The sequence below is a fragment of the Ranitomeya imitator genome, chromosome 2, assembly GCF_032444005.1.
Source record: "Ranitomeya imitator isolate aRanImi1 chromosome 2, aRanImi1.pri, whole genome shotgun sequence".
Lineage (NCBI taxonomy): Eukaryota > Metazoa > Chordata > Amphibia > Anura > Dendrobatidae > Ranitomeya > Ranitomeya imitator.
In genome coordinates this window covers 364,609,940-364,616,599 of record NC_091283.1, presented here as the reverse complement: position 1 = coordinate 364,616,599, position 6,660 = coordinate 364,609,940, and positions in this window count along the sequence as shown.

Sequence of the window (6,660 nt, the reverse complement as noted above, 5' to 3'; positions counted from 1 at the left end):
GTACCCTCTTTCAAGAAATCTATTTTTTAGATCTCGTGTCTCAGTATAAAAGGAGGCGTCAGATGAACAGTTTCTTTTTGCTCTCATATACTGCCCTTTGGGTATCCCCCTCCTGAGCCCATATGGATGATGACTGTTCCAATTCAAAAGATTATTTGTCGAGGTGGGTTTCCTGTAGATGGTGGTGGCTAAGTGCCCATCCCTCTCCTTGCTAATTGTGACATCCAGAAAGTTAATTTTATCGCCATTGATCTCGGAGGTAAAGCTGAGGCCCATGCTGTTATTATTTAGACCCTTAACAAAGACATTAAAAGAGGCCACATCTCCTGACCACAGAATCAGGACATCATCAATATAGCGCCCCCAGAAAATTATCTGGGGGCCCCATCTAGACAGATTCTCCTCACTGAAGACCACCGTGTCCTCCCACCAGCCCAGGAGCAAATTAGCATAAGTAGGGGCACATGGACTGCCCATAGCTGTGCCCCTGAGCTGGTGGTAGAGCTTCCCCTCAAAGAGGAAGTAATTGTGTGTTAGAATGAAATGGAGGAGGCGATTAACAAATCGATTATGTTCAGTAAACTGAACCCCTCTGGACCTAAGAAAGAAATCTACAGCCTGTAGACCCATAATGTGAGGTATACTGCTGTATAAAGCCTCAACATCGATAGATGCCAAGAGGGTATCTGTGTCCACAATAATATCTTCTATCCTCATCAGCAGGTCCGAGGTGTCACGTATATATGATGGTAGGGCCGTTATGAAATCTCTCAGAACTTTATCAATATAGATACCGCAATTTTGCGTGATGGAATCATTACCTGAGACTATTGGTCGTCCTTTCAGGGGTTTTAGCCCTTTATGCAACTTTGGTAGAGCATAGAACACAGGTATAGTTGGCGTCCTTTGTGTCATAAAGTTCTTTTCGCTTATGGATATCAACCCACCCTCACATGCCTCTTATAACAGGTGACCCAACTCTAAGTTAAATGTCTCTGTGGGATCTTTCCGGAGTAACCCATACGTTGACTCATCCTTCAATAACCTCAAACACATGTCTCTATACTTGTCACAGTCAAGGATAACAAGGTTGCCACCTTTGTCTGATTGTTTAAACACCAGTTCTTTTTTCTCAGGCAGAGAGTCCAAAGCCCTCCTTTCATTATAAGATAAATTTGACTTATATTTTCTCTCTTTAGTGTTCAATTTTTTTAGATCAGCCAACACTAATTGCGTAAAGATATCAATACTGGTGTTTGTAGACAAAGGTGGCATCCTCTTACTATTAGGCTTCAGCTTAGTAAAAGGGCCCATACCCAAAGGCCTAGTGCTCTCCTCCAGCATCTCCGTAAGAACTCTTATATCAGATAACTCTGTCATGTCTACACCCAAGGACACACATTCAGCTTCATCATGATTTTTGAAAAATTTCCTCCATTTTAATTTACGAGCAAAAAGGTTAATATCTTTCACCCATTCAAATTCGTTGAACCTGTTAGTTGGCACAAAATCCAGACCTTTTTCCAAGACTGTCCTCTCAACATCCGAAAGGTCATGGCATGACAGGTTTACAATCCTATTGTCCTTCAATATCGAGGGGCTCCCAGACGCTCCCTCAGTTGATAAGGGAGCGGTCGCCTCTCTAAAAAAGAGGACGAGGAGGAGAATACAGGAGAAGGAGCTGCCAACGATCCAGAGGTGGTCATATGTCCCGTATATGATGTTTGATAATTTCCTCCACCCCTTGATGGACCATATCTCTTTTTTCCTCCTGATTTTCCCCATCTTTCTCTACGAGGTCTAAAAGTTGAAACAGAGTTGGGATTTTTAAAGAAATCACTTCTTTCACTATCTGATGTTTCAGCCTCAGATGAGGATAAACTCGATGATTCCCCTCTTTGGGATAATCCCTCCTCCGAGAGGAACCCAAAAACTCTGTTCTCTTTAAAATCCCAATTATCACGACTAAATTGTTTATGCTTCCTCTCTTTTATATCTGTCTGAAACCTCTCAATATTAGTCTGTAATGTGGATTCCCTCCTATTGAAGTCCGGGTCACTTTTATGTTTACTGATGTTCTCAATTAAATCAGTCAACTTCTTGCTCGTTCTGTCAAATGTGTTTTTCTCTTCCTGTAAAAGAATCTGCATGAACCTTATCGAGCTTTCTATTAGTTCGTTTCTCCACTTATGTAATAGTTCGGGTGTCCTTGCTCTACGTGCCGGAATAATATTCAATCTCAAGCCCTTGGGTACAATCTTGGTCTTAATATAATTTTCCAATGACTGTACTTCCCACCAGGACTTGATGTTATCCCTATAACAATTTGTCAACTCGTTAAATAGATCTTTTAGATCTGGTGTTCTAGCTGGATCGCTCGTCCCTTTGGGATCACAAAAAACGTCCCTGGCATCAAATGCCCATGACTCCCTATTGATTGGCCCCGCGAGAAAACCTGCCATGTAAGCAAAAAACAATTTTCACAGAGAAAAAAACTTTACGACCTTGGGTATATATAGAAAAGCTCACAGAGAAATCCCAAGAATTAAAAGTTAATTTTTATTCATATAATCTTATAAAAGTATTCAATACCAACTATGTGCACAACCACACCATCACCAAGATTAATAACAAACCATAGAAAAGGCCAGGTTAGTGCCAATCCCTACATTAGACTAAAAAACACCCTACCTAAACAGCGGAGGTTGGCACCCTATAACACCTGCGCAATGGCGCCCCCGCTCCTCGTCGACTATCCCTGCTACCCCTAGTAGGCCCTACTGGGACAGGGAATAGAAAGGGCAAGTATACAGTGCAATTCAAAACAAATGGTGGGTCAATAGAAATTACCCAGATACCCTATTATACTAGCTGCACTCAGACTTCCTATCTGCGGGGGTCCTATGGTTTGTTATTAATCTTGGTGATGGTGTGGTTGTGCACATAGTTGGTATTGAATACTTTATAAGATTATATGAATAAAAATTAACTTTTAATTCTTGGGATTTCTCTGTAAGATGACCATTAGGTGCTGGCTGACAAGGATTACTGTGATTAGAATTGATTGCCCATATGTTGAGATGAGGAGAAATGCTCCCCTAGTATGTTGGAGCACTAATATGCCACAATTGCTATGTGCACATAAAATATGCTGTACTCACTGCGGCGCTGAGTGCGGAGGGAAGCGGTTCCGGAAAGTCTGAGCCACCGCTAGGTGTACCGCTATGATAGAGCGGTGGGTTAAGGAGAAAGTGGCGGCAGAAGCCGTGCGACCTTTGGGTGGTAAATCAGGAAATTGAACTTTATGCCTTTTTTTGACGTGTCATTTGGCCAAATTCTGACCCTCATGAGGCTGGCAGCAGTAGCTGGGTCAATAATAACATCATCCGTTTTGAACACAGGCTAAAACGATGGAGCTCGACAAATACCCCAGGCTAACATTATTAATGGGTGACTATACATAGAGGCAAGTGTCTAACAAGGGTTATAGAGCCCTAAAATTTTATATTTCATACATGAAATGACACATTTTATGTATTCTTAATATTTGTGTACATTTATAACTCCACACATACTGATGTGGTTATATGTTCAGTCAGTCTAATTAAGAGACAAGATTTTATTAGTACTTTCATTTTTAAATGCAGTATATACAGATATACTTTTTAAGCTTTTCACTATAATCAATAAAGAGTTTTTTTCCCCTTTTAAATACTTTCCCAGTTCTTAATTTACCTGTTTATACACTTTAATTCCCAACCAACAGACAATTCAATTGAGTTCCACAGCTAACTACATATCAACAACTTTCTGCATTGGTGCACAAACAATCATCCAATCAAAGATATGATTCACTAATTGAAATCAGCACTGGCAGCAATTACACATAGGAGGGGAGGGCATATCGCTATAAAAGAAGCAGGAAGACATGCGGTCAGCATTAACCCTGATGAAGAGGGCCAGAGCCCTTGAAATGCATTGGTTTGCTGACTAGCTATTCTAGCACATCTGTCCTCTTTAGCCCCGTAGCGTGGTGACGTCACCAGCAGCTCCACCCACCCTCTCCGACCGCTACCTCAGCGCTGCATCCGGCCGGGGCACGCGAGGTCTCGCGGTCGCACGGCTTCTGTCGCCACTTTCTCCTTAACCCACCTCTCTGTCATAGCGGTGCACCTAGCGGTGGCTCAGACTTTCCGGAACCGCTTCCCTCCGCACTCAGCGCCGCAGTGAGTACAGCATATTTTATATGCACATAGCAATTGTGGCATATCAGTGCTCCAACATACTAGGGGAGCATTTCTCCTCATCTCAACATATGGGCAATCAATTCTAATCACAGTAGTCCTTGTCAGCCAGCACCTGATGGTCATCTTACTACCTTAACCTAACGGAATCCTGCGCTACTCCCACCAGCAGTAAGTTTATTGTGTACTGGGAAAACTAGACCGCATTTATTTAAAACCACACCTATAAAGGTTGTACATTCATTTAAGCAGGGGCATCTACTATAAACCTCTGAAGATTAAGCAACCGCGGTCATCATAATACCCGCATCAATTGCAGATACACAGGGATCACATCTCTTCATTGCACATTTCCATTTAATATCTGAGTGAGTATCTAATATATAATTGCCTAGAATACTACTTCCTGCAATTTGTGCCAACTTCCGTGGCTTTGTCCGGAGCTAATGTCCGGAGCTAATGTCCGGAGCTAATGTCCGGAGATAAGTGACGTCAACAGTGTCCAGTGTCTGATTGGTTGCCGCCTGCTGCGAGCGACCAATCAGAAACGTGCCGTACTGTGACACACTCCGCCCGCCATTTTGGTGTGATTTTTGAATTTTTACCTCACAGCAAGTTTCTACTGCGTGGAGGCGGGCCCAGTGACGTTGCTCTTCAAGCTCCTGCCGAATTTCGTCAAAGAAATGATAATACCATTTACCAAAACTATACAGTGGGGCAAAAAAGTATTTAGTCAGTCAGCAATAGTGCAAGTTCCACCACTTAAAAAGATGAGAGGCGTCTGTAATTTACATCATAGGTAGACCTCAACTATGGGAGACAAACTGAGAAAAAAAATCCAGAAAATCACATTGTCTGTTTTTTTTAACATGTTATTTGCATATTATGGTGGAAAATAAGTATTTGGTCAGAAACAAAATTTCATCTCAATACTTTGTAATATATCCTTTGTTGGCAATGACAGAGGTCAAGCGTTTTCTGTAAGTCTTCACAAGGTTGCCACACACTGTTGTTGGTATGTTGGCCCATTCCTCCATGCAGATCTCCTCTAGAGCAGTGATGTTTTTGGCTTTTCGCTTGGCAACACGGACTTTCAACTCCCTCCAAAGGTTTTCTATAGGGTTGAGATCTGGAGACTGGCTAGGCCACTCCAGGACCTTGAAATGCTTCTTACGAAGCCACTCCTTCGTTGCCCTGGCGGTGTGCTTTGGATCATTGTCATGTTGAAAGACCCAGCCACGTTTCATGTTCAATGCCCTTGCTGATGGAAGGAGGTTTGCATTCAAAATCTCACGATACATGGCCCCATTCATTCTTTCATGTACCCGGATCAGTCGTCCTGGCCCCTTTGCAGAGAAACAGCCCCAAAGCATGATGTTTCCACCACCATGCTTTACAGTAGGTATGGTGTTTGATGGATGCAACTCAGTATTCTTTTTCCTCCAAACACAACAAGTTGTGTTTCTACCAAACAGTTCCAGTTTGGTTTCATCAGACCATAGGACATTCTCCCAAAACTCCTCTGGATCATCCAAATGCTCTCTAGCAAACTTCAGACGGGCCCGGACATGTACTGGCTTAAGCATTGGGACACGTCTGGCACTGCAGGATCTGAGTCCATGGTGGCATAGTGTGTTACTTATGGTAGGCCTTGTTACATTGGTCCCAGCTCTCTGCAGTTCATTCACTAGGTCCCTCCGCGTGGTTCTGGGATTTTTGCTCACCGTTCTTGTGATCATTCTGACCCCACGGGGTGGGATTTTGCGTGGAGCCCCAGATCGAGGGAGATTATCAGTGGTCTTGTATGTCTTCCATTTTCTAATTATTGCTCCCACTGTTGATTTCTTCACTCCAAGCTGGTTGGCTATTGCAGATTCAGTCTTCCCAGCCTGGTACAGGGCTACAATTTTGTTTCTGGTGTCCTTTGACAGCTCTTTGGTCTTCACCATAGTGGAGTTTGGAGTCAGACTGTTTGAGGGTGTGCACCGGTGTCTTTTTATACTGGTAACAAGTTTAAACAGGTGCCATTACTACAGGTAATGAGTGGAGGAAAGAGGAGACTCTTAAAGAAGAAGTTACAGGTCTGTGAGAGCCAGAAATCTTGATTGTTTGTTTCTGACCAAATACTTATTTTCCACCGTAATATGCAAATAAATTGTTAAAAAAACAGACAATGTGATTTTCTGGATTTTTATTTCTCAGCTTGTCTCCCATAGTTGAGGTCTACCTATGATGTAAATTACAGACGCCTCTCATCTTTTTAAGTGGTGGAACTTGCACTATTGCTGACTGACTGAATACTTTTTTGCCCCACTGTATATATTTAGTTGTGAAGTGGTTCAGTGACATTTTCACACCAATTTTGAACTTTTGTTTGGTGTTTTCTCCATATACTGCCTATTATTCACTGACTGTT